The sequence below is a fragment of the Globicephala melas genome, chromosome 5 (genome assembly GCF_963455315.2).
Source record: "Globicephala melas chromosome 5, mGloMel1.2, whole genome shotgun sequence".
NCBI classification, from domain to species: domain Eukaryota; kingdom Metazoa; phylum Chordata; class Mammalia; order Artiodactyla; family Delphinidae; genus Globicephala; species Globicephala melas.
In genome coordinates this window covers 35,891,330-35,918,564 of record NC_083318.1, presented here as the reverse complement: position 1 = coordinate 35,918,564, position 27,235 = coordinate 35,891,330, and the positions used below count along the sequence as shown (strand labels likewise).

Below are 27,235 nucleotides of genomic sequence, written 5' to 3'. Positions count from 1 at the left end.
CTGGAGAGAAGCCACAATGGCACTGAGAAGATGAAAGTCAAACGTCCAGTCTGAAATATACTAATGGGACTTCTAGAATTCCCCAAAGTAGTTGGATAGGGCTAAGTGACCCAAAAAATAGCCTTCTTTCCTATATACCAGCAATAACCAATTTGTGGATAAAACTGGAAGATTCCATTTATAACTGAAACAAAAGGAGTTAGGAATGAACAGCACAGACTGTTCAGGAGAGAGAAGAAAACGGTACTTTTCTATAAAGGAGAGAGCAAGCTGAACTGAGAATCAGACAGGGTCACCCTCAACCCCACGCCCCCAAATCAACACCCCCTTCTTCTCTGGCCCTGGACACCTTATCATCCCCATCTTTTCCCAAACCTCCCTCCTTTCTCCCAGCTGCTGCAGTGTCACCTCCCTCCAGGGCACCTCACTGTCAGCTTTATATACTTGGGTCATTCCCATTAAAATAAAGACTTCCCTCTGTCCCCAACACCCCTAACCTCTGCCTCTCTCTGCTTTGCCACAGTCATTGAGGCTGTCATCTGGATTGCCTCCTAATTTCCTGCAGACTGTGAGCTTCTGGAGGGCAGGGACTGGGTCTAAGTCATCTTAGTCTCTATCCCTCAGCACAGGGTGCACGTGGGATACCCCAGTGGCGGGCTTAAAGGGGTGGGAGAGTGGATGGATGCATGGATGCATGGATAAACAGAGGGATAAAGAAAAACTTCTCAGTTCAACTCAGAACTTCAATAGAGGATTTAGAGCCCAAGCAGAGTTTGGTCCAGGGGGGTCCATAAGATCCTTCCAACCTGAGCTTCTAGGACTTTATGGAACAATCCCCTGATGCCTGGGGCTGGCCTCAATTCTTGGGCTCGGCTTAGAAGGAAAATTCTCAGCAGAAGCACCACTCAAAGGAGGGAAACAATCATTTCTCAAACTGGAGGAGTCTTTTCCACTGAGGAATTTTGCTTTTAGGACAACTTTTAAAAATAAACAAGATGTAAAAGAATAAAATGTTCAGGAATAAACTTAGCAAAAGAAGTAAAAAACTGAAAAATACAAAATATTGTTGAAAGAAATTAAAGATGACCTTAATAAATGGAAAGGCATCCTATGTTCATGGATCAGAAGACTTAATATGGTTAAGACCAAATTTACCCACTGATTCAACACAATTCTTAACAAAATCCCAGCTGACTTCTTTAAGAAGCTGATCCTAAAATTCACATTGAAATTCACATTTCAACATGAACAACCTTGAAAACAAACAAAAAGTTTGAGGACACAGACTTCCTGATTTCAAAACTCACCACAAAGCCGCAGTGATCAAGATAATACGATACTGGCATAAGGACAGACGTATAAATAAATGGAATAGCATTGAGAATTTAAAAATAAATGTTTACATTGTGGTCATTTGATTTTTAACAACAGTACCAAGACAAGTTGATAAAGAAAGAAAGAATAGTCTTTTCAGCTAATGGTGCTTGGGCAATTAGATATCCACAAGCAAAAGAATGAACTTCACATCATATACAAAAATTAACTCAAAATGGATCAAAAACCTAAATGCAATAACTAAAACTATAAAACTCTTAGAAGAAAACATAGGAATAAATCTTCATGACCCTGGATCAGGCAATGGTTTCTTAGATAAGATACCCAAAGCATAAATGGAAAAGAAAAAAATAGATAAATTGGAGTTGACCAAAATTTTTAAATTCGAAGGATACTGTAGTGGTTTGAATAGTGTCCTTCAAAAATTCATGTCCACCAGAACCTCAGAATGTGTCCTTATTTGGTAATAGGGTATGTGCAGACATAATTAGTTAAGGATCTTGAGATGAGATCATTCTGGATCTGGTGTCTTTATAAGAAGAGAAGAGGACACCAGAAAGGCACTCAGGGAAGAAGGCTGTGTGAAAACAGTGGTAGAGATTGGATTGATGTGGCCACAAGCCAAGGAATGCCTGGGGCCACCAGAAGCTGGGAGAGCCAGGACGAGACTTCAGAGGGAACATGACCCTGCTGACACCTTGATTTCAGACTTCTGGCCTCCAGAATTGTGAGAGGATAGATTTCTGTTGTTTTAAGAAAATACCACCCAGTTTGTGGTTATACAGCAGCCCCAGGAAATTAATACAGAGAGCACAAAGAAAATGAAAAGAAAACCCACAGTAGAAAATATCTGCAAGTCATATATCCAATAAGGGGCCTATATCCAGAACTCTATATAAAGAACTCTTATAATTCAACAATGAAAAGACAAACAACCTCATTTTTAAATAGGCAAAAGATTTGAATAGATATTTTTCCAAAGAAAATATATACAAATAGCCAATAGGCAGATGAAAAGATGCACAACATCACTAGTCATTAAGGAAAATCAAAACCACAATGAGACAGCACTTTAAACCCACTAGAGAATAAATATCTGTTTTAAGCTACCCAGCTTGTGGTACTTTGTTACAGCAGCCCTGGGAAACTCTGTGTATGTGTGCACACATATATACATGATGTTTTCCTTTTTTTTTTTTAATTGAAGTATAGTTGATTTTCAATATTGTGTTAGTTTCAGGTGTACAGAAAAGTGATTCAGTTATATATATATATATATATTTCAGATTCTTTTCCATTACAGGTTATTACAAGATATTGAGCATAGTTCCCTGTGCTATACAGTAAATCCTGTTACCTGTTTTACATATAGTAGTGTGTATCTATTAATTCCATACTCCTAACTTATCCCTCCCTGCTTTCTCCTTTGGTAACCATAAATTTATTTTCTATGTCTGTGAGTCTATTTCTGTTTTGTAAGTAAATTCATTTGTATTCTTTTTTAGATTCCACATACAAGTGATACCATGATATCTGCCTTTCTCGGTCTGACTTACTTCACTCAGTACGACAATCTCTAGGTCCTTCCACATTGCTGCAAATGGCAATATTTCATTCTTTTTTATGGCTGAGTAGTATTCCATTGTATATATGTACCACATCTTCTTTATCCATTCATCTGTTGATGGACATTTAGGGTGCTTCCATGTCTTGGCTACTGTAAATAGTGCTGCAATGAATATTGGGGTGCATGTGTCTTTTTGAATTATGGTTTTCTCCAAATATATGCCCAGGAGTGGGATTCCTGGATCATATGGTAACTTTTTTCAGTTTTTTAAGGAACCCCCATACTGTTCTCCATAGTGGCAGCACAAATTTACATTCCCACCAACAATATAGGAGGGTCTTCTTTTCTCCATACCTTCTCCAGCATTTATTTGTAGATTTTTTTTTTTGGCCACGCCCCACAGCATATGGGATCTTAATTCCCTGACCAGGGATTGAACCCACGCCCCCTGAACTGGAAGCTTGGAGTTTTAACCACTGGACCACCAGGGAAGTCCCTATTTGTAGACTTTTTGATGATGGCCATTCTGACCGGTGTGAGGTGGTACCTCATTGTAGTTTTGATCTGCACTTCTCTAACAATTAGCATTGTTGAGCATATATGATTTATTTTTAAACTGACTTTTAACCATTAGGCAAGTGAAACAAACAAAACTCTCAAGGCTGAGAGACGCCATGTCGATGCCCAGAGCCTGCAAAGGACAGCTGTGACCAGATCTGACCAGAGACATTAAACCATTAACCATGGCCTCAGAGAGGCAGCCTCAGAGGGGGTGTCAGGGGAGGAAGGGCAAAGAAATTGAGGCCAGGGGTTGACAAAGCACGTGGGAGGCAGTGGTCAGAGTGCTGAGAGCCACAGCCTGAGGGACAAGGCAGACAGTGAGTGAGACCCAGAGCCAGTTCATGGCATAGAGCATCCCCATAGATCCCACAAATGGATCTCGCTTGTACGACCGACTGCTAATGTCACAGTGCAATGCAAGAAGCTCTAGGTCCTGAAGAACCAGAGCCTTTCCTCAGAGATGGTAGGAATACAGCATAGGACTCTCTCATGCGTTTCAGACCTATGTCCCCAACTGCCATCTGTACCTCCCCTGGCTGACCCCCAGATGCCTCATACTAAGTAGCCCAGAACTGGGCTCCCCATCTCCCTCCTTCACATCTGTGCTTCTACCATGTTCCTCAGCCCAGAGAAGACCCCACCAGACTCCCAGGCCAGAAATCTGGGTGTGCTTCTTAGCTACTAGCTAATAATAGCCACCAGATTATTATAACATCAGTGGTTTTCAAACTGCTGTGCACCAAAAGCCCTGGAGGGCTAATAAAGGTCACAGAGGCCCAGCTCCTAAAGTCCCCCTGTGATTCTCCTGCCCCCCACGCTGGAGAGCTGCTGTACTTGATAAACAGTACTACCCACATATACGCAGCTACTGATATTGAGGGGGACTCCTGGGTGTCGGGTGCTGTGCAAGCTGCTTATAAACATTATTTCTCAGGCAACTCTTTGGAGCAGATAATTTATTTCCCCCATGTTATAGATGAAGACAGACTTCAAGAGAGGTTAAGTAAGTTCCCGGAGGTCACACAGCCCAGCGGGGAGCAGGAGAAGCGGAGTCTCTGTGTAGGTCTCTGACTTCAAGGTGCTTCACCTCACCAAGGTAAGGAATTAGAGGCTAGGAATGCAAGGCTGGCCCTCAGGACCTATTGCCGGCAGCAGAAGAGCCTCGAGGGGCCAGGCACAAGCTCTAGGTCCGGGGCAGCTGTTCTCAGCCACACTGCCCACCGGAAAAGTCTGGAGAATTTATTGTTCATGCCCCTGCCTGGCTCCACCTGGCCACAGAATGAGAACTCTCCAGGGGCAAGATGGTATTATATTCTCACCTCCCCAGGCAACTAGGGTTAAAAAAAAAAAAAAAAAGGCTTGAGCAGCAGTTCTCAACATTGGCTGAGAATTCCCAGCGCCCAGGCCCCTCTCAGTCCTAGTGACTCAGCGTCTTGGAGTGGGGTTTTTTAAGTCCTCAGTGGTTTTATAAGGTCCTCAGGTAATTCCAACATGCAGTCCAAGCTGAAGTCGCTGGCTTCGGGCCCTGCCTGCTCCAGGTGTGGCCTCCAGGTCCAGAGCACTGGCTCCACCAGGTAGCTTGTTAGAAATGCAAGATTTCAGGCCCACCCCAGACCTGCTGAATCTGAAACTTGGGGGTGAGTTTAGCTAGTCCTCCAGGTGCCATTGATGCTAGTTTAAGTGTGAGAATCTCTTGCCTAGGGCCTTGCAACTCAAAGTGGGTCCACAGGCTGGCAGCGTCAGCATCACTGGATCTTGCGAGATATAGTCTCAGCTCTCCCCGCCCCCCGCCAGACCCACTGAATCAGAACCTGCATTTTAACAAGATGCCCAGGTGATTTAAGCACACAGTAAGGAGTGAGAAGACCCTCCCTTCTTCTCCTCTCCCTGCCCCTCCCCCCACTTTGGATTAGAAGCTCTCATCCAGCCAGGGGTGAGGCCCAGGTCCTGTTTAAGTTGCTACTGTGCTGCACGCAGGCTACTCTAAGTAACAAGGTCAGAGTCACATGAGCCTGGTTACAAGCTGACTCAGCCACTGAGAGCAGGACTCGGTGACAGTTTAATGCAGTGATTCTCAAACTTTAACGTGCATGAGAATGACAAGCTCCTTGAATGTCCCTTAGCTGGCCCCTCCCCAGTGATGCTGATCCCATGAGTCGGGGCCCATGAGTCAGCATTTCCACAGAGCTCCCAAGTGATGTGATGCTGGAGAACCCAGGACCATCCTTGGGTAACTCTGATTTAGTGTGGGCTCTGAAGCCAACTTTAGCATGCACTAACTGTGTGTCCCTGTGCCTCAATCATCTCACCTGGCAAATGGGCCTAGCAATGGTTACAACCTCATAGATTGTTATGAGCAGGCAACAGATTCAGACAACTAAAGTGCTTACAAGAGTGCCTAGTACGGACAGGCCCATAATTTTAAGTTTAGTAAACACCACCACCACCACCACAGCCACCTCCATCCCCACTGCCACATCAGCTTCACCACCACCATCACCTTCCCCACCGCTACCATCCTCACCACCACCACCATCAATCAATACCATCACCACTGCCACCACCACCACCACCATCACCATCGTTCACCACCACCAACACACCACCACCATCACCCTCAACACCACCGCCATCACCAATACCGTCACCATCACCACTACCAGCACCATCATCACTGTTACCATCCTCACCACCACCACCTCCATCACCATCACAATTACCACCAACACCATTATCAGTACCACCAATGCCACCGCCACCACCAATACCGTCACCATTGCCACCCTCCCCACCACCACTACCGTCACCATTGCCACCACCAGCACCATCATCACTGTCACCACCCTCCCCACCACCCCACCAGCACCACCACTGGGTATTCACAGTACAGTTCCAGCCATCAAAGAATGTCAGCCTATGTGGACGAGCAGACAAGAAACTGAGAGGGAGAGAAGGATGTAGAACCTGCTGTCATGTAGCCCAACTCAATTCACTTCAGCACCTGTTCAGAACTAAACGCCATGGGAATGAATACAAAATAGTGACGGGCGTGGGAGACAGAAGAGGAAGCTTTACATGCCCTGCACGTTGGTGGACAAACCTAAAAACCACCTAGACTAGGTGAGGTTAGGACTGTGCTTCTTTCATCTCCGACTGTCGACTCTCGGTCCGGGGCCTGGCATGGCATCAGGAATGAGTCCACAAGACCTGACTTTCCAAAGTCACTTTCCCACTCAGCTTATGCCTCCATTAAACAGGGAAAATGCTAATTTCAAACCTGCTGAAGTATATATTCCTACAAAGCTATGAAGACATTTAATAGTCAAGCACTATTAATACTGAATAACTATTTAATAATTTAATAATCAAAACTAACAGAAAAGCCGAATTTCTAATTTCTAACAGGCTCCCCAATTGACACTGACCATGACCGCTCTTCCCAGGACACATGCCCACACCATCCCACCAGGGAATTCGCAGCGCACTCTCTTCCAGTAACCTAAATCGTCTAAAATCTTGGTCCAGTGCTCTAATGTCTACAGTCCCGCCATCAGATAAGCCAGGGCCCCTCCAGCCTGAACTGGCGGGCAAGCTTGGGACAGCTGCCCGGAGCAAGGGATGCTCTTCTCTGCACTACCCAAGCACACTGGCTGAGAAGCCAGCCCCTCAGCTTTACATCCTGCTGAAATTTTTAACTTCCTCCAGCTTGCAGTGACCTGGTCCCTTGGCACCAATCGGACGACCTGCAGATAAGATTAATAAATCCCAGATGCAGAAAGCAGTGCCTCTAATGAGGAAGCAGTCGAGATTATGGCAAGATAACAAGACTAGGCCAGGCTCACGTCTAAATCCTGTGCTGCTCCAGCCCTGGCCTGGGCTTCTTCCTGTCGCCCCTGAGACTCCCAGTGGGCCAAGCCTGTACGTGGCTTGGGATGGAAGAGAGGATCCAGCCCTGCCCGCCCTTGGTTGCTCATGGCCATCTCACCAGCCTGGCCCACATAGGGCATTAGTGACAGGACAGAATCAGCCCGGGCATGGGAGCCTCAGGGCGGCAGTGACCATGTTCCCCAAAGTGACTTTCCAACCCCAGATGCCCAGGGGCCTGGGACTCTCTTCCCAGGGGCTAGGAGTGTTTGAACGAGAAGGCTTCTCTTACCTGCAAGGCTCTGGTCATGTGGCTTCCTCGCCCAGGATGCCTGCCCTGCCCATCTGTTCACTCTACAAACACCGACTGTACCTCTCCTGGGCTCCTGGCTCGAGTGCAGACGATGAAATGGGAACAGCTGCTGCCTTTGCATTACCCACGATCTGCAGGGGAGGCGGCTTGTAATCAGATGACTGCAATGAAGTAAGGTCAGCGCTCAGAGTCTGGGGGGCTTTCTGGAGGAGGTGGCCCCTAGGTCATGTCTTCAAGGAGAGGCAGGAAGCCCAGGTTAACAAAGGATAAAAAATGAAAAGAAGACACCAAGCCCTACTAGATGTGTGTGTGCATTTCTATGTGTTCCCACGAGCATGGCAGAACGTTCTGGGGGTTCCACCTACCACTGGTTACCCCACACTGGATGGAGAAAAAGAGAGTCTATTCATTTCTTTGTTCTCTTCTCTGCTTGAATAATTAAAATAACAAATACTACTTTAGTAATTTTGGAAGGCAACACAACTTTTTAAAAAATGTAAGGGAAGGAGGGAAATGAAAATTTTAGGGGAAGTTGACCCAAAAGCAAAGATTCTGAAAATCTAATGAATTCTCTATAGAGGGAAGAATGAAGTTTGTCAAAAGGCTGTGCCTCTATTTCAAGACTGGCCCCCAAGGGGTTGATCAGACTCGAACTGTGGGGTGAGCAGATCTCTCCACCTAGAGGCAAATGAGACACAGAAGAGGCCGGAGGCACCAGGCTGGACAGGTGGACACAGCCGAGCCTCACCACACCTCTCCTGCTAGGAGTATTTTTCACAAACTTTTCAATTTGCAAAGTTTTGAAACTACAGAAAAGTCCCAAGAATAGTATAATGAACTCCTCATACCTTCACCTAAACTCACCATTGTTCACATTTCCCCACAGCTACTTTATAAAGACACATTTCTATATATAAACGTCTATTTTTATGAATCATTTGAAAGTATATTGCAGACATCATGACATCTCACGCTCAGTGCTGTGGCTTTCATCCCTACCGCCAAAGACATCATGAAATCATAACACAATTATCAAAACCAGGAAATTTTATCATTGATACATTTCATATTCCAATGTCACCAACTGTTGCAATGATGTCCTATGTAGCAAAATGATTCTTTTTCTTCACGCAGCACTTATTAAATAGCAGTTGTTGGCAGGATGCAGCTGTGTCTCTGTCAGAGGTACTCCAAACCACAAACAAACTTTCCCAAATAATCAAGTGGAAAAGTAAAACATAACAATCAAGAATAATAAACATCATTAAGTACAGAATAATCTTTGACAACAGGGCAGGGCAGCTGGAAGGGGTTCTGGGCACAGCGATAAACGAGGATCAGTCTCAAATCACCCCTCAGCCGATGCCAGCCCTGGTCCTTAGCTCTGTGTCTAAGAAAACACAAACCACACGCTCTCAGGCAGGACAGTAGGGTCCTTCTGTCCTTGGGCTTTGGCAGCGTGGGCCAGGTGGGCCATGGCGCAGAAAAGCAGGGGACCTGGGCTCCCACCTCTCAACTGCTGAGTCACTCTGGAGAAGTCACACAGCCGCTGTGGGCCTCAGTTTTCCCATCTGTAGGGATGGGATCTGGCCACTTCCTCACCCCCTGCCCCACTCCATGCAGCCCCAACTGCCCCCACGTCCACGGCCACCCTGAGCGCCGCAGAGTTCTGATCAGGGCCTCTTGATCCGGGTGTCTACCACTACTTTTCTGAGAGTCGGAAATAGTAAAATATATTCGTAGACTGCCCTTGGCTCTCCACTGGCCTCAGGGGGAAAACCAAACTCCTTGGCTTGGATAAAGCCCTTCCTCGTCTGTTCCCCACCTCCCCCTTACCACAGATCCCCTCGGACTCCCCTCACCCGCCATCCCAACCAACGTCAGAAAGCAGCGGCCCTGACCAGCAATGGCATTCTCTACGGGACAGACTGCTAAGGCCATGGAGTCCCAGAGAGGTTGACAAACTTTCCCTAGTTCAACAGCTCAGGAGTGATAGAACCAAGGCACAAAGAAGTGAGCTCCAAGCCAGATCCCTTCATCCCACATTAAAGGCAAAATGTTTCATCGATGCAGGTCTCTACATGCACACTGCCTCTGGACAGTGCTGGAAAGGACATTACAACAGTGGTTCAGAGGGTGCTAGGAATAGAGGTGGATGCTGGTGTGTTTTTTCTTTATGCAATACTTCCATTAATTTTGTATGGTGTAAAATTTTCACAGTGGAAAAATAAAAGTGGCTAGAAATTGGCAGGCGCTAAGTGATGAAGAATTCCACAAGCTTCTCAGTGTCACTATATGCTGATATAGCTGATATGCTATGCACAGGAGATAAAACTGGTGGCCTGATTTCAGCTGGGAACTCACCTCAGTGTGGCTGGCACAGGTAGGATTTCCCCCTGAGCTCTGCCCAGGCAGGTGGACGCTGCCCTAGCCCATGACCCTACCCACATCTGCAGCATGCCTGCCTATCCTGGGCTCTCTCTGCACCTGGAAGACTTCAGGGTTTTTTTTGTCCAATTGAAGTAATAGATGCCTCATGGCTCCCTTTAAAGAGCTTAAGAGAGTAACCATATATTTATTTAATGATCATTTTGAATCCCATCAAGACCCATTATCCTCTGAACTTCAGCTTCTTCATCCATATAAGAGATAATAATACTGGCACCCACAGGGCTGTAACTGAAACTCTTAACAGTGGAGGAGGTACCCTGCTCAGTAGACAGGCAGCATCATTACCACTGACTGAGAATCTACTAAGTGTCAGATACTTTCCCAGGCACTGATGGTATAGAGATGAACAAGACGCAGTGCTGCCCTGGAGTGATTACAGGCTCTTCGTGTAGGAGGAAGCACAATAAATCCCTAAAGGGCTAGTACGTGACCTTGAGCACCGCAGGGAGCCACTGGTTAAGGTTTATGCCTGGGAGGAAAAGGTCAGATACCCATGCAGTTCAGACCACTTGCTCAGGGTCAACACGGAGGGCTGCCTGGAGGGGGCCCCCAGAGGCACAGTGCTGAGGCTGTGTCCTCACCTGGTAGGGGACGAAGAGGCCTGAGGTGAGCCACGGATGTGAATATTTCAGGAGGCAAAACCGATAGGACGAGAGGGACAAAGAAGATTTCCTAAAGCTTGAATTAAGCTGTATTTTACATTTTAATCTATTTTTAAATCTCGTCAAACGGTTCACCAAGCTCCTTATCATTCCTACCACAGGGCTGCTTTTCTGCAGAAATGTGAAGCAGCCCTGCTTCACCTCACCCTTGGCTTCCCGCTGCCCTCAGGGTGAAAACCAAGGGTGGGGGGATGGGGGAGGGAGGTCAGGAGACTAAGGGAGATAAGGGAGATAATACCTCCATGTTTACAAATAGGGAAATGGAGGCTCTCAGAGGCAGAGGGACTGGCCTAAGGTTCCACCGAACATGCAAGAAGACTGGGATTTGAACACAGATCTGTCAGGCCCCAGGGCCTGCTTCATGGCGTCACCCAGCAGGTGAACCTCCTAGCAGCACTGATAGCCCAGGTGGCCAGAAAGAGTTGGAGTCTTTCAAAATGGCGGGCAGGGCACAGCCCTTGTTGTCGTGAACAGGAACACCTACCTGGGCACCCACTGGCATCCTGGAACCAGAAAGGGAGCTCAGGAAGAGAGACAGTGTTGGTAGTCAGATGTCAGGCTTCCCCAAGAGGAAAATATTTAGCAAACATTGCTGTAGAGAAGGAGTGAGCCCGAGACTTAGAAGGGATGTTGAGAAAGGCCATCTGGTCCCACCTCCCCATTGTACAGATGGAACATGGAGCCCAGAGATGGTGTGTCTAATGCAAATGTACAGGCAGGCAGGATTTGAACCCAATCCTCTGCTCTCCTTACCCTTACCTCATACTTAGCCTGGTAAAGGTGTATAAGCCACATCACCACTGGCTCCAGGAAGTCCTCCATGACTGCCAAGGCTCCTGCCCCTGAAAACCTGGGCCTCCCAAAAAAGCCTGGACTTCACTGTCAGACCCAGAGTCGAATCCTGGCTCCATCCCTTATTTCCTGTAGGACCTAAATCAAGTCATGTCACCTGAACGAAAGAAAACTCTGCCTCCTGAGAATGTTGTAAGGATTACATGAATTAAGAAGACCCCTGCAGAGTCTAGACTTCCATGGATGGGCCCAGAGAACAGCCATACAATAACAGCTGTGTTCCCTTTAATGTCAGTGCCACAGACTCTGCTCCCCTCCAATGCCACTACCTACGTCAGAGCCACCATCTTCTCTGTGGCCTGGGAAGCACCTGACCCCGTCCTGCCACGGGGCCTCTCACACGCTGCAGGCCATCCCTCATCCCTCTGCCTGGTCACCTCTCCTCTCCCCATGCTAAGCCTCCTCAACTCCAAAGGCAAGTTTGTTCAGTAAAGCCCTGACGTTAACCCGAAGCCGCCAACTCCGATCCCTGCCCCTTCCACTTCCGGCCAGTCCTGCGTCACTTCCTGCCACGGACTTTTAAAGTGGAGCCTGACTCTTCCCCTTACGCTTCCTGTCCCCAGCCCACCTCATTAGCCACGCCCACAGCCTGCTTCCTGTCCCCGCCCCAAAGGAACCACGCCGTGGGGAAGTCTTCAGCCTCGATTGCTCCATTTAAAAAGAAGGGCAGGCTACGAAGTTGGTTCAGTATGACCCTAGTAAAATACAAAACTAGCATATATGTTCAGAGGGCAAAAAAAAAATAAAGATTAGAGGTGCTTTTCAAACAGTTTTTGCTTTTTTTCATGAAATGAAATCTTGTTGGGCAGTCCACATGAAGCTGCTCTTGGAAGGACCCACACCCAAACCTCAGCCTCTTAAGCCACCTTTGCTGAGCCCACCCAGAAAGCGCCAGCATGGGTGGAGAGAGGGCAAGGCTCTCGTCCTGAGGCTCCACCGCTCACTAACTCTGACGGTTCAATGACTGTGTAACCTCCCAGGGCCTCTTGTGCCCTCCTACCTTCTTACACGGTGGTTGAGGGGCCCAGAGAGAAGCAGAAAGCACCTGCCCAGGGGGCACTCAGTAAATACCACTGCTGAGAGGCAGACTGGATAGAGCTGGACAGGAAGGCAGAGGCCAAGGCGGGGGGGGGGGGTGGTCGCTGGCCGTGCTCTCCTGGGAGACCCTGATGGGGTAATGCCGCAAACCTACAGGAAACCAGGCCTCTCACCCCCACACACAGCCACCTCCTCTGCAAAAGGTGACCCTACCCATCCTGCCAGCCGGAGAACAAGAGAAAGGGAGTGGCCCAGGGTGGCCCCGAGTCAGGCTGCATGGGACTCTTGGGGCAGGACTCCTTCCTCTGGGCCCTAAAAGCAGCAGTTAAACCAAGAGCTGCCACTCATGAGAGCCTACTCTATGCCAGGCGATGTGCTGGGCCTACCCATCTCAATCCATCCTCAGTCCATCCGTCCTTGTGAAACAAGTAACAGTATTATCCCCATTTGACAGATAAGGAAACTGAGGCTCAAAGAGGTGAAGTCACCTGCCCAAGGTCCATGGCTTGTAAGTGGCAAAGCCAGGACTGAACCCAGGTATGTCTGACTCTAAGACCACTTCCCAGGTGCCCAAAGAACTGTCAATTTTGTTTTCTATCCTCAGGACCCAGCACCATGAATGCTCTTAGAAGGCACCCAAGAACATTTTTAGGAATGAACAGCCAGGCTCCTTCCTGCACATCATGCCATCACCTTCCAAGAACCAGGCATATTGACAGCAAATCAAATGTCACTGAATGAGTGACATATATAAAACAGTAAAACTTCTATAAAACAGTAAAACTTTTTCAATCATGAAAAACTTCCACTATCATCAGAAAACCACCTACCAAACCAAAACACCAAACACACCCACAAACACAATCTGATAAAATTGCTACTCGTATGCAGGACCCCCATAACAAAATTGTCATCAAATAGAGGAATGATAGTTGTTTATCAACAGTTACAAGAACATGATGACACTTCCTTTGGAATATTCTGTGCATGTGATGTCTTCTTTTTTCTTTAGCTTTTCAGTGTAAAATCTTACCAGGTGCTGAACAGGAGAGAAACTTTGAGATGGGGATGAGCAATGGGAACAAAAACTGTGCTGCAAGAAAAACAAAGCATCGTGGCAGCACCCGTACTCCTCTTCCATCAGACAGAATTCAATACGATTCAACCAACATGCACCAAGTTAACAGGAATAACAGTCCCTGCTTATACAGCAGTCTCTCTGTACTAGAAACTGTTCCAAACTTTCCAGATTCTCAATATTCCACAGCCCTATGACATTCTGCCAGCCAGAATGTGAAGATAGAGCCACTAGGGTGGCCCAGGCACTGCCTCATCCACAAAATGCCAAAGTAAATACATTTATAAGACTGACGAAGCCTCAGCCATTCTGCATACCTGGGGGTAGATGGCTGCTATCCCTTAGGCAGCCAAAACGCATCAGGTCCTTACACACATAATCCTGGTACTCACGAGGTCCTGGAGAGGCATATGTTATTTTCCTCATTTTATAGGGACAAAATTTCAGCTGAAAGTAAGTAAAGGACTTGCTCGAGTCCCCACCTGAATACAAAGCCTTTGCTTTCTGCTACTACGTGCTGACTCTTCGCAAACCCCCTGCACCATTTTGTAATGTCCCCTTTATTGATGTGCAAGGGCCCCTTAAGGAGTCCCAGAAAAGGTCTCAGCCATTAGGCTGTTTCTGTCCCACCTCTCCTGAAATGAGTCACATAATCACACCACTAAGAACAAGCAGTGTGACTCGTGACTTTCAAGCCAAGAGCAACTTCTTTTGTGGTTTCCACATCCTTTCTCCACCAGCCACTCAATGTCGTCCGATATGCCTAGGGCACTCCTCAACAGACACGAATGACTCCAGAACTGGAGGACAGGGGAAAGGGTGGCAAGGCTGAAGCAAGCAGGGAGAGACAAGGGGCTCAAATTGGAACACTAATTATGGGGCTCGGGTGCTCGGACCAAGATGAACTTACTGCCAGGTTATTTACTACCAGGTTACTACCACCATCGGGAAGGAAGATGGTTAAGGATGATTTCATGAGGTGCAGACATTTGCCGAATCCCTCGAATGTGCTGGCCCAGGGCTGGGTGTCCCAATGGTTCCCCCACATGCGTGAGGAGTTCCCGTCAAGTCAGGGAGGCAGGCAAGGGAACAGAGTGCAGCAAACCCAGGTGATAAGTGCAGACCAGGGCTGTGGGTCCCAGTAGGGTGTGACAAAAGAGACATCTGAAGTGGGCCCTGGCAGGGGTGAAATGTGGACATGCAGACAAGGGAATAGGGGTCTAAGGAAGGTTGAATGGCATTTAGGCAGGGAGAGCAGCAGAGAACCACATTCAATCAACATCCCGGTGCCTGCCCAATACCAGGCCCTGTGCTGTGCACAGGGGCTTCAGACACGAATCCCAGCCAGGCCCTGAGCTCCAGCCAGTGGGGAAGAAAAACTGTGAAAGACAACAGTCCCACAGTATGGCCAAAGCTGGGACAGAAAGATGTGCAAGGCTTGGGGAGTCAGGGAAGTACCCGAGGATATGAGCCTAAGCCACCTCTAGAGGCGGCAGAAAGGGCGCGCTAGAGAGAGGGTACAGATGTGCAAAGACAGGAGGAACGGAGGGCAGGTTCAAGGAAGGCTGACTCTTCCATATGGTAGGGGACAGTGTTATGGACTGAATGTCTGTGCCCCCCCCCCACAAATTCATATGTTGAAACCCTAATCCCCAATGTGATGGTATTTGGAGATGAGGCTTTCAGGAGGTGATTATGCCCTCATGACGGGATTAGCATCCTTATAAGAAGACACACAAGAGAGCTTACTTCCTCTCTCTGTCCACCTCCTGAGCACACAGTGAGAAGGTGGCCATCTGCAAGCCAGGAAGAGAACTCTCACCAGAAACAGAATCAGCCACCACCTTGATTTTATACTTCCCAGCTCTAGAACTGTGAGAAATAAATTTCTGTTATGTAAACTGCCCAGTCTATGGCATTTTTTGTTATAGCAGCCAAAGCAGACTAAGATAATTGGTAAGAGCAAGAGCATCGAGAGATGAGGTCACAGATGTGGTGACAAGGAGTGTGTGCTTCATCCCAGGACAGGTGGAGTCCATCGAGCAGAGGGGTGACACAGCCAGGTGTGGTTTCTGAAAGATATCAGCCTTTCTTGGTATGACTGTTTGTCTTCCCAAATACTCCCAAGAACTCAAGAGCCATTCTGAGGAAGGAGTGGGTGGGCAGAACCTGCAGACTGTCCTCGGAGAGCACTGGACCCGCAAGGTCTGTTCACAGAGACCTGGGGTGAAGCAAGTGCTGGTCCTAATGCAGCTCCTCCTCCAGCCCAGCTCAGTTCAGTCAGTGACAGTCCTGGAGGCTCCTCCTTCCCAGGGCCCAGTCTTAGGAACATGAGGATACTTGGAGGTTGAGACAGAACCAATGTGATACTGATGGGCACATGACAACACAGAGACACAGGTGTCTGCAAAGGGATGGTGGCCAGTACCTAAAACAGAGCAGGACCATCAGAACTTTGGGGCACTGGGAGATGGTGACCAGGCCTGGATTTCAAACCCCATTCCATGGAGCCCTGGTCCACCCTGAAGATGCTCAGGGGTATCAGAGATCAGGGTTCTGGAGCAACACATGTTTGGTTCTATTTTTTATAGGTAGAATCATTTTAAACTACAAACACGGCATACAAGCGCAAATGAGCTGCACATCAAATGTCGACCCTCTGTAGACGCCACTGCATGGACCTGGGTTGCCAGGTGAATACTCAGTTTTATACACGTCTTGGGGTTGAGACTCTCCTGTCATCTCCAGCAAAACGGATGCTGAAACTAGAAGACAAGTTGTTGACAAAAACCTTACCGATTGCAAATGTGGTAGGTAAAGATTCTCAGAACAGAATATTTTCACAACCACAACAAAGCCCAATTAACACTCAGGGTGCCATGGCTGTTAAGAATACTACTGTCACCCCAAACTTTTCATTTTGAAAGTTACATGCATCAAGGCAACCTCACTGTTCTCATGGACTGACGTGACGTGAAGCACTATAAGTTTAGAGTCATAAAATACATATGAAAATAAACTATTGCCAGACTGCTACACCCTGACCCAGTATTTCTGACTCAGCCCCTCAAGGTGGGGCCTGAGAACGTGCGCTACTAAAATGCTCCCAGGTGACGTTGATGCTGCTGGCCCAGGACCCTACTTGGAGAACCACTGCTCTAATCTACTCTTTACAAACTCTGCTTACTGTGACTCATTAGGGCAGGTGGTCCCATAAGCCCGGATAGGTAGGTCCTCCTACGACAGCAAGGATGGGGGAAGGCAGAGGAACAGGCATTCCAGGGACTGGGGCAGCAGACACATGGAATCTGGAAACAGTGGGTAAGGAAGTCAGTAGTTCACTGGGGTCAAAGAGGTGGCTAGGAGTAATGAGGTGCAGGATGAGGTGGGAGGAAAAAGCGGGGGCTGTAGAAATCAGGCTTACAAGGGTGGAACTGAACATCAGCTGTGGACCAGGCCCTGTCTTTGCTGCTATTGATCTCTCATTTCATTGCATTGTGGTCAGAGAACACACTTTGTATTATTTCTATCCTTTCAAGTTTATCGAGGTTGTTTTATGGCTGAGCATATGGTCTATCCTGGAGAACGATCCCCGTGCCCTTGAGAAGAATATATATTCTTGGCGAGGACACGGAGAAAAGGGAACCTCTGTGCACTGTTGGGTGGGAATGTAAATTGGTGTAGCCACTATGGAAAATAGTATGGAGGTTCCTCAAAAAATTAAAAATAGAACCACCACATGATCCAGCATTTCTGGGTATTTACCCAGAGAAGATGAAAACACTAACTTGAAAAGATAAACACACCCCCGTGTTCATTGCAGCATTATTTACAATGGCCAAGAAATTAAAGAACCTAAGTGTCCGTCAGCGGATGAATGGATAAAGAAACTATGAAATAGATAGATATAAAATGGAGTATGATTCAGCCACAAAAAAAGAATGAAATCTTGCTATTCGTGAGACATGGATGGACCTTGAGGGCATTATGCCAAGTGAAATAAATCAGACAGAGAAAGAAAAATACCACATGATCTCACTTATATGTGGAATCTTAAAAAACAACAACAAAAACCAGCCTCATAGATACAGAGAACAGATTGGTGGCTGTCAGAGGCGGGGGACAGGAGAGTGGGCAAAATGGGTTAAGGAGGTCACCAAGCGCAAACTTCCAGTTATAAAATACACAATTCATGGGGGTGCAATATAGAGCACGGTGACTATAGTTAGTAATACCATATTGTATATTTGAAACTTGCTAAGAGAGTAGATCTTAAAAGTTTTCATCACAAGAAAAAATTTTTGGTAACTATATGTGGCAATGGATGTTAACTACACTTATTTTGGTGATCACTTCACAATGTATACAAATATCAAATTATTATGTTATACACCTGAAATTAATATAATGGTTTATATCAATTATACCTCAATTCTACATATATATGTGTATATGTATATTCTTATGTTGGTGGAGTATTCTCTAGGTGTCTGTTAAGTCTGGTTGGTTTATAGTGTCCTTCAAGTTTTCTATTTCTTTACTGATCTTCTGTCTAGTTGTTCTATCCATTATTGAAAGTAGGGTATTGAAGTATCCAAATATTATTGCTGAATTATTTACTTCTCCCTTCTTTTAGATCAGTTTTTGCTTCAAATATTGATATTTTGGTGTTCTGTTGTTAGATGCATGTGTGTTTCTGGTTGTTATATCTTCCTAATGGATTGATCCTTTTATCATTGTAAAATGTTATTAAATGTCATTATAAAATGTCCTTCTTTATCTCTATTTATTTATTTATTTTTTGCGGTACGTGGGCCTCTCACTGTTGTGGCCTCTCCCGTTGCGGAGCACAGGCTCCGGACGCACAGGCTCAGTGGCCATGGCTCACGGGCCCAGCCGCTCTTCGGCATATGGGATCTTCCCGGACCGGGGCACGAACCCGTGTTCCCTGCATTGGCAGGCAGACTCTCAACCACTGTGCCACCAGGGAAGCCCTTTATCTCTATTTTTTATTTTAAATCTATCTGGTATGATATCAGTATAGTCACTCTAGCTTTCTTATGGTTGCTCTTTGCATGATGTATCTTTTTCCATTCTTTTACTTTCAACCTATTTGTATCTTTGAGCCTAAAGAAGTATGTCACCTGTAGACAGCATATAGTTAGATCATTTTTAATATACTCTAACAATCTCTGCCTTTTGATTGGGTTGGGGTTTTTTAAAATATTTATTTTTGGCTGCATTGTGTCTTAGTTGTGGTACGCGGGATCTTCGTTGCGGCACACAGGCTTCTCTTTAGTTGTAGCACACGGGCTCCAGAGCGCGTGGGCTCTGTAGTTGCGGCGTGCAGGCTCAGTAGTTGCGGCATGCAGGCTTAGTTGCCCCGCGGCATGTGGGATCTCAGTTCCCCGTCTAGGGGTCGAACCTGCATCCCCTGCATTGGAAGGCAGGTTCTTAACCACTGGATGACCAGGGAAGTCCCTGATTGGGTTGTTTAAGCCATTCACATTTAATGTTATTATTTATACAGCTGAGTTTACCTCTGCCATTTTACTTTTTGTTTTCTACACATCTCATGTCAGTTTACTTCCTCCATTCCTCCTTTACCGTGTTCTTTTGCATTAAATGAATCGGGCATATGTCACAGCAAGAACTTCAAAGAGCTTATTCTTTTTAATTCAGATAACAAAATCACCTCTCCAGCAATTTTTAGTTTCTTAAAATGGTTCATTTTCTAATCGACCATGATTTTTTTCTCTCTGGTTCCAGTAAACAGGAGCAAATGAATTATTCACCCAATAGTCATAGAACATCATCTATAATAATGTCCATTACCAGATTCCTGGGTTGGACAATTTGAGGCTAGAATTTGACCTTCCCACAAAGAGGAGGCATGGGGCCACTCACGGTGTTTTGAGGACCACCTTCATGACATGGGATGATACAAAGTGTCATAACAGTTCAGTGCTTCAGACCAAGGTGGGAAAGGATGGTTGGAATTCACAACAGAGTCCACAGCATGGATATTTTCAAGGGCTGTGGCAGTGCTTTCACAGACACCTGGCACAGATGCTAACAAAGATCTGGTGAGCGGAGGGGTTTTCTATACCAGCTACGATGAACAGGTGAGACACCACAAACTGATCAGCCCACATCCCTTCCAGGGAGTGATTTAATACCCACCCCCCATCTCCTTGTCACTTGACCTCTTAGTTGACCTACCTACAATGCCCTCTGTTCATCAACAAATATGAAGGGAAACTACAATCCGGGAGCTTGTGAATTGTGAAATCCCCAATTCACAATTTATGTTGTGAACACCTGAGGTTTGGGGCACCCAGCACCCCTCCCCCATCTTCTGACTGGAACACTCCCAATTTCCGATATCCTATCCAGCAACAGGACTTGTTTGCGTATTTGGTATGAAGTGTCTTGCATTCACCTTTAGCCATGCCTATAGAAAACTCAGGGGATCTGCAATGCCCAGGCGCTCATAAACTGGGCTCATCCTGGGTATCTGGTGCACTTCCAGGGAGAGGTAGATACTAAAAGTAAAGTGCCCATTTGCCCAATAGTTTAAACAGATTAGGCATAATTTGGGGGCATCCGGGCCCTTGTTTAAATAAGGTGTCTGGTTGGCAAAAGAACCTCTTCCAGCCCTGATCCTGAAAGGCTCCAAGACTTGCCGCAGAAACTCAATTACCGCCAGGCTTAATGAGCTCACTCACCCAGCTGCCCTGGCCCACAGAGCAGCCCCGCCAACTTCCAAAAAGAAGATGTGTCTTCCAAAGCGTATTCTGAGGTGCAGCTTGGGAGAAATGGAAACATCAGACCAGTTTAACAAGAAATATGACCTGTGAACACAAGAACATGGTTTGGATTCTGAAGAACAGCTGTCTAACATTTTTTCTTTTTTTTTTTTTTTTTGCCCTTAACTAAACGCAGACTGCACTGCAAGGCTGTGAAATCCCCGTGTGCAGGGGAAGGGTAGCTTTACTGAGTTCTACAGAAACTTCACAAATGTCATCTCTGGGCTGATAGAACCACCAGGGGTGTTTCAACCACGAGTACTGAGGGGTCGGAGCTTTGGAGAATTGATGTCACTAGAGGAGGCTGCTACAGAGAAAGGAGTGGGGCTTATTGAGGGCAGAGTGGACCTGATGCAAATAACAGAGAGAAGAACCTACGGCACCCGGTTACAGTCCCTCCCAACACGAACATTATAGGAATATGAAACATATTCATTCTTCCTTTCTTGGCCCAGAAGTGAAAACAATTCAGTCATAATACTATAAACAGCAAATATTAAGGCTAAAGCCCAAAAGTGATTGACCACCTACTGTGCCCCTCACCCTGTGCTGGGTGCTGGGAATCCCACCGTGAACCAGGCAGCATCCCTACTTTCCCAGAACCTTCTGTTTAGTGGGAGAGTCGGACAAGTCACTGGCAGTTGGAATACAGAATCCAGGACAGTGACAGAGGGATGCTCGGAGCACCGGGAACCCTGGGGACATAGCTGACCTGGCCTGCGGATGCGGAAGGATTGTCACGGAAGGTTTTCTGGAGGAAATAAGGCTGATGATGGATCTCAAGCACACGTGGAGGATGTTCAACTGGGTGAATGGGGGCAGGAAAGGCTAATGGGCAGATCTGCCAGAGGGAACAGCATGTGCAAAGGCCCGGCTCAGTCAGGAATGGCAGGCAGATGGTACAGCTGGAAACATGCTCTACTGAAGGCCTGGGAGGAGAGAGGCAGGGGCAGGCCACGCCAACCTGGCAAGATCAGGAGAGTGCCGGAAGCCTGTTTAGTCCGCCTCTCTGCCTCCAGGCTGTTCCTATCTTAATCCAGCCCTGGTGACCTCATCCACTGTATATTCACTTGTAGAGTAAGCAAACAGGTCTCTCCTAGGGCTCCACCATCCAAGCCGGGCCATGGAACCTGCAGGGTTTCACAGGTGGGGGGTGAGGGAGGGAGGTATTCCTGGCAGAGGGAGCTGGCAAGCAAGGGTCTGGAAGAAGGGACAGTGCTTAGGAGGGGGGGTACAATTCCCCAGGGGAAACATGGGAATTGAGTTGGGAGCAGGCCATGGGGGCCCTGAACACAGGCTAAGCTGGCCGCACTCTTTTCATAAGTAATCAGCAACTGGAGTAGCCAGAGGTCTGACCCCCATCACTGCCATTTCTACCTGGGCAATCTCAGGTAATAAGTCACTCATTCTTCACCAATGAGGTGGTACGGGCCCAACAGGGGCTGGAGAGCAAGACTCGCTGTTGCCCTCAATAACCCACTTCCACTTCCACGTCAGCACGATCCACTCCTCTGTCCCCACCCGAGCAGCAGCAGAAGGCTAGCAACTCGCAGGCAGGTGTGCATGGAGAACACAAGGAGGACAAGATCCGCTGACCCCTGCAAAACCTGGACAAAGCCCTTCACGGGCATCTCTCCACGTGGAACACATGGCACCCTGGGTTGGGGAGAGGGGTGTGACCCCCCAGGACACCAGAACTCCCAGGGGTGATGTGCTTTGTCTCCCTCGAGGCTCCTGGCTGGGTGGGGAGTGGAGTTCAACCCAGACTCCCTCCCAGGCCTGGCAGAAAGCAGTGGGGATATGGTCTGGAGCAGAGGAGGTGCGCAAAACATGGAGGTGGCCTTGCCAGGCCCTGAGAATCAGCTTCCCTCGACCAATCAGCTCTGGCCATTGGGCAGCCCTGCCCACTGCTCTGAGAAGCATGGAGAGATCTCCGCCTTCAGAGACCACGGGAAATGAACATGCAAACTCTTCAGAGGACAGAAGAATTCTGGTGCGGTTACTCTATGCGGAGGGAGTAAAAACGCTAGAGCCATTGAGTGGAGGCGACTCAGAAGAGGGTCCCAACGCTCTTCATCCTAATCCTGTTGCCGCCAGTTACAGAGAGGCTACCACGCACCAGGCTGTATGTGGATCCAGCCTGTTCCCCTCACGAGGTCTGCCCTCAGGGCTCCCAGCTAGAGACCCAGCTCTCACCGCCCTGCGATTGTTTACCAAGTCTCCTTACTCACATTCTCCAGGTAACAGTCACAGTCTTGGTGATGGGGTTTGTGTTTTATTTGTGGGTCTCCCCTCTCTCAGAATGAAAGCTGCCATGGGCAGGGACCTTGCCGCGCCTGGTCTTCCTGGGGCTCTAGTTCCTTCCGGGGGCACACAGGAGGCCCACAGATGTGCACTGTCACTCTTTGTTATCAGACTGAGTGCCTTGTTTACAGAGGAGGAAACTGAAACATGGGAGAATGTAACTCACTTGCCCAGGGCCACATACTTCACAGAAGGCAGAGCCACCATCCTCTGGGCCTGGTCCCTGCCCCTGAGGAGCATAGCGTCTAGAGCAGCACTGCCCCCCAAAATACAATGTGAATCCCAGGTAAAAATTTAAATTTTCTAGCAGCCACGTTAAAAAAAAGTAAAAAGAAACCAGCGAAACTAATTTCAATGATACATTTCATTTAGCCCGACATATCCAAAACGGTTTTGTTTCAACAAGTCATCAGTGTTAAAGTTATTACTGAGATCTTTCTCATTCTCTTTTTCCTACAAAGTCTTTGAAATCCAGTGTGTGTTTTCCATTCCCCAGGGCAAGTGAACATATGGCTTAGGAGGCCCGTTCACAATCATTATGACCAGTACTTCTGGAACCACCAGTGTCAGCAGCACCACCTGACACATACCTCCTGTACACCAGCATGCTCTGGGACGTCTGCACAGTTATTTCTGACCTTCACACCAACCCCAAGAGCTAGGGACACTGAACTTTCTCCATACTGAACAGAAGAAAAAAGGGAAGCTTGGAAAGGTGAAGTAACACGCTCCAGATCACCGAGCTACCAAGGTGGAGTTAGGAAATTAACGCACATCTGGCTCTAAGCAAAACAACAATTATTTCTTGGGCACCTACTGCATGCCAGCGTCTTGTGCTGAGAGATAGAAAACATGCCAGTCGAGGTTCCTGCCCTCACGGTGCTTTCATTCTAGCTCAGGAGAACCAGGGGAATGATCACAAATGGGGAAACAAAACACATTTCAGATCATGATGATTTCAGAAGAAACGGGGTGCCAGAGGGGAGAATAACAGTGGAGCGGGAAGGCGGGCATCTACCTGAGAAGGGCAGGGAAGACGTCTCCAAAGAGGGGACATTTAAGCTGAGACATGAAGGATGAGAAGAAGCCAGTTCCGGTGAGGGCAGGAGATGAAAGGGCCAGGCGGCAAGAAGCAGACACAACACTCTGGGCAGGAGAGTCCAGTGCATTCCAGGAACCATCAGAAAGGCCCCCTATGCTGCGCCAGCTGCCTCTCTGGGCCACCGGGTTGGCCCCTGGCGGGCCTCCCTGCCTCAGGGCGCTCCCACACTCTGGCTTGGAAAATGAGAAATCTACAAACCATTCTCCGGATGTCAAGAGCAAGTGAAGGCTGGCGGTTCCCAGCACAGAGCCTGGCAAGGAGGGCACATTCATAGCTATCTGCTGAGTGGCTGAACGGATGAATCAGTGAGCAGTGGGAGGAGAGTGGAAGCACCACAACAGAAGCCTGGTAGCCAAGGCCCCAAGAAGAAAGCTTTAAGACTTGAAGCTACGCCTCAAACACTCTGCACAATAGCCGAAAGGTAGAAACCACCCAAGAGTCCATCAACAAATGAATGGATAACAAAATGTGGTCCAACCTTACAATGGAATATTATTCAGCCTCAAAAAGGACTGAAGTACGGATACATGCTACGACCTGGGTGAACCTTGAGGATATGATGCTGAACGAAAGAAGCCAGACACAAAAGGCCACATATTATATAAGCCCATGTATATGAAATTCCAGAACAGGGAAATCACAGAGACAGAAGGCAGATGGGTGGTTGCCAGGGGCTGAGGGACGGGGAGGGGGAGTGAGTGTTCCACGAGGAGGGAGTTCTCCTCGGGGATGATGAAAGTGTTTTAAAGCTAGACAGAGGTGTTGGCTGTACAACACTGTGAACGTACTAAATGCCACTGAACTGTATACTTTAAAATGGTTAATCTTACATTGTGTGAATTTCAGCTCAATTTTTTAAAAAAGGGGAAGGGGAGGAAAAAAGAATTGTTTCAACAGAACGGTCAGGTCATGATCCTGTTAAATAAAATAAAACCTCGTGTCTCAGAATGCAGATAGGAGTGATCAGCCTCCAGAAGTACCAGAATAGAAAAGGAAAAGAGAGAAGACGGACTTTCCAATGTTAAAAGAAGCAGAAAGCTATTGATACTTTACCAGATCCCTCTCACCTCCACTATCGACGCCTGTGATACTCACGGTCTTCCTGTCCTCCATAGGAAGCAGGACTCTCCTCAGTGGTGTGTCCCACCCCTACCAGCCCTAAGGAAGGGACGAGGGGCCAGTCCAGGGCTCCTGAATCAAAATGCAGCCGAGGTGGAGGCTTGGGGGCCAGCAGGCTGAGCCAGCGCATCCCCTGACCTGGCACACACAAGGGCATTACTGCTACAATGGGCAGCCCTTGGCAGCCCCGGGATGGCCACAACAGAACCTCCTTTCATTCCCTAAAGTGGCCCTTCAGCCAACTCTGGGCCACAGGGGAGAAAGTACAGCAGGAAACCTGCCTCCACACAGCACATGGGTCCTCTGAGGTCCAGTTGGGGGCTTTAGGACACATGACGGGTCCTGAGGATGATTCCAAGACCTGGAAAGGATAAAGGGGACACCACGAGCCACACAGAGAGGACAGACCGACCTAACGACTGATTAAGGGTGTGGCTGTTCCAGGGAACAGCATCACAGCGACTGTCCACCATACAAGGCTGGGTCTTCACCTCTGTTCTTTTTTTTTTTGCCGTACGCGGGCCTCTCACTGTCGTGGCCTCTCCCGTTGCGGAGCACAGGCTCCGGACGCGCAGCCTCAGCGGCCATGGCTCATGGGCCCAGCCGCTCCGCGGCATGTGGGATCTCCCCGGACCGGGGCACGAACCTGCGTCCCCTGCATCGGCAGGCGGACTCTCAACCACTGCGCCACCAGGGAAGCCCCACCTCTGTTCTTTATTTCATCCTTACACCCACGTGGACGGCAAGGATGGGGATTCGGGTTATTCCCATTTCACAAATGAGGACACTGAGCTGTGGAGGGTTCAAAGGGTACAGGCGATCCTCCACGGTCAGCATACGGCAGAGCCGGCGTTCAAACCCAAGGCTGCCATCAACGCCTCCTGTGCTAAATTATGCTGCTGCTGATGTTTGCTTTTTTCTACAAAACTCCCACAAGGCAGGACGGAGTCATGGTTAAGAACATGGGCCGCCGGTTTGGGGTGACGGAAAAGTTCTGGAGATGGATAGCGGTGATGGTTGCCCAACAATGCGAATGTACTTAATGCCACTGAACTATATCCTCAGAAATGGTTAATATTAAATAGTATATATATTTGAAACAAAGATATTTTAAGAATTGGTCAGGTACTAGGACATAAAGAAACTATCAACAAATTTTTAAAAAATAGATATCATACAGACCACATTCTCTGAACATGGTAAGATTCTGTTAGAAGCTAATAAAAAATATAAATTCTTCCCCTGCTGGAAAAAATCCCTGCTTCCCCAGTTACCAGTTCTGTGACCCTGGGTAGGCTTCACAGCCTCTCTGTGTCCACCTGTAAAATGGGAGATGCAGGGCTTCTCCCTCTGGGGTTGTGTTCAGGATTGAATGAACTCAAACCAGGGAGAGAGCACAGACCAGGGGGTGGCAAACTTCTGCAAAGGGCCAGGTAGTAAATGTTTCTGGCTTTACTGGTGTCTTCTCCAACTGCCCAACTCTGCCAGTACAGGGCCGAAGCAGCCATAGACAGTAGGTATACAAATGGAAATGGCTGTGTACCAGTAAGACTTTCTTTACAAAATCAAGCAGCGGGCCGATGAGCAGTAGCTTGCGGACACCCTGGCGCTTGGTAAGTGCTCAGCCAATGTTAACTGTTACAATTAAGAAAAACAGCATTTATCTCAATTCATTTCTGTAGACCAATGAAAGGCACAGTACTCCTTGTTGCGGTTCTGAAAATAAATACTATCACCAAAGACAAGAACAGAGCCACTGTCCCCACTGGGGTGCTGGCCCCTCCCTCACTCTGAGCACCCCTGCGCCCTCTCTCTGCTGCTTTCAGGTTGATTCAGAACCAGCATGTTAATTACCTCCTGGGCTACTCTCTGCAAGCACTCGTGCCCCTCCCACCTCCCACAGGAGGGGCTCCTGACCCCTGCCCTTCACACCATGAGGCCCTCAGGGCCCCCTTCCTTGTCCTTGCCCCTCCCTGCTGGCCCATGGTCCCTGGGCTGTCCATCTGGCTTTGGAAAGGCATAAGCAAAGAAAACATTTTCAGAAGGCATTCAGGGCTAGAGTGGCAAGCCAAGGTCCCACTGTTAGCCTGCCTTGGGGTTTTTTTCTGAACCTCAGGCTACAGCAACACCAATAGCTACTACTGCCTTTAAGGTAACATGTTTCTATTAAAAGCACTGAG

At 47.8% G+C, this 27,235-nt stretch overlaps 1 protein-coding gene across 4 annotated transcripts in view; it reads right to left on the bottom strand.

Annotated features, from left to right (window-relative positions):
- LOC115857266 (janus kinase and microtubule-interacting protein 1) overlaps window positions 1-27,235 on the bottom strand; it is a 100,824-nt gene that overhangs the window by 69,353 nt on the left and 4,236 nt on the right. Inside the window, exon 2 of one of the 4 annotated variants that reach the window (XM_060299139.1) lies at window positions 20,450-20,575. The exons of 2 other annotated variants lie outside the window; for them this stretch is intronic. The gene's annotated coding sequence lies outside the window, so the exon portion shown is untranslated. Of the gene's footprint in view, window positions 1-7,619; window positions 7,682-20,449; window positions 20,576-27,235 lie in introns of those variants that run through there. One more of the 4 variants, XM_060299140.1, reaches the window with a different exon arrangement.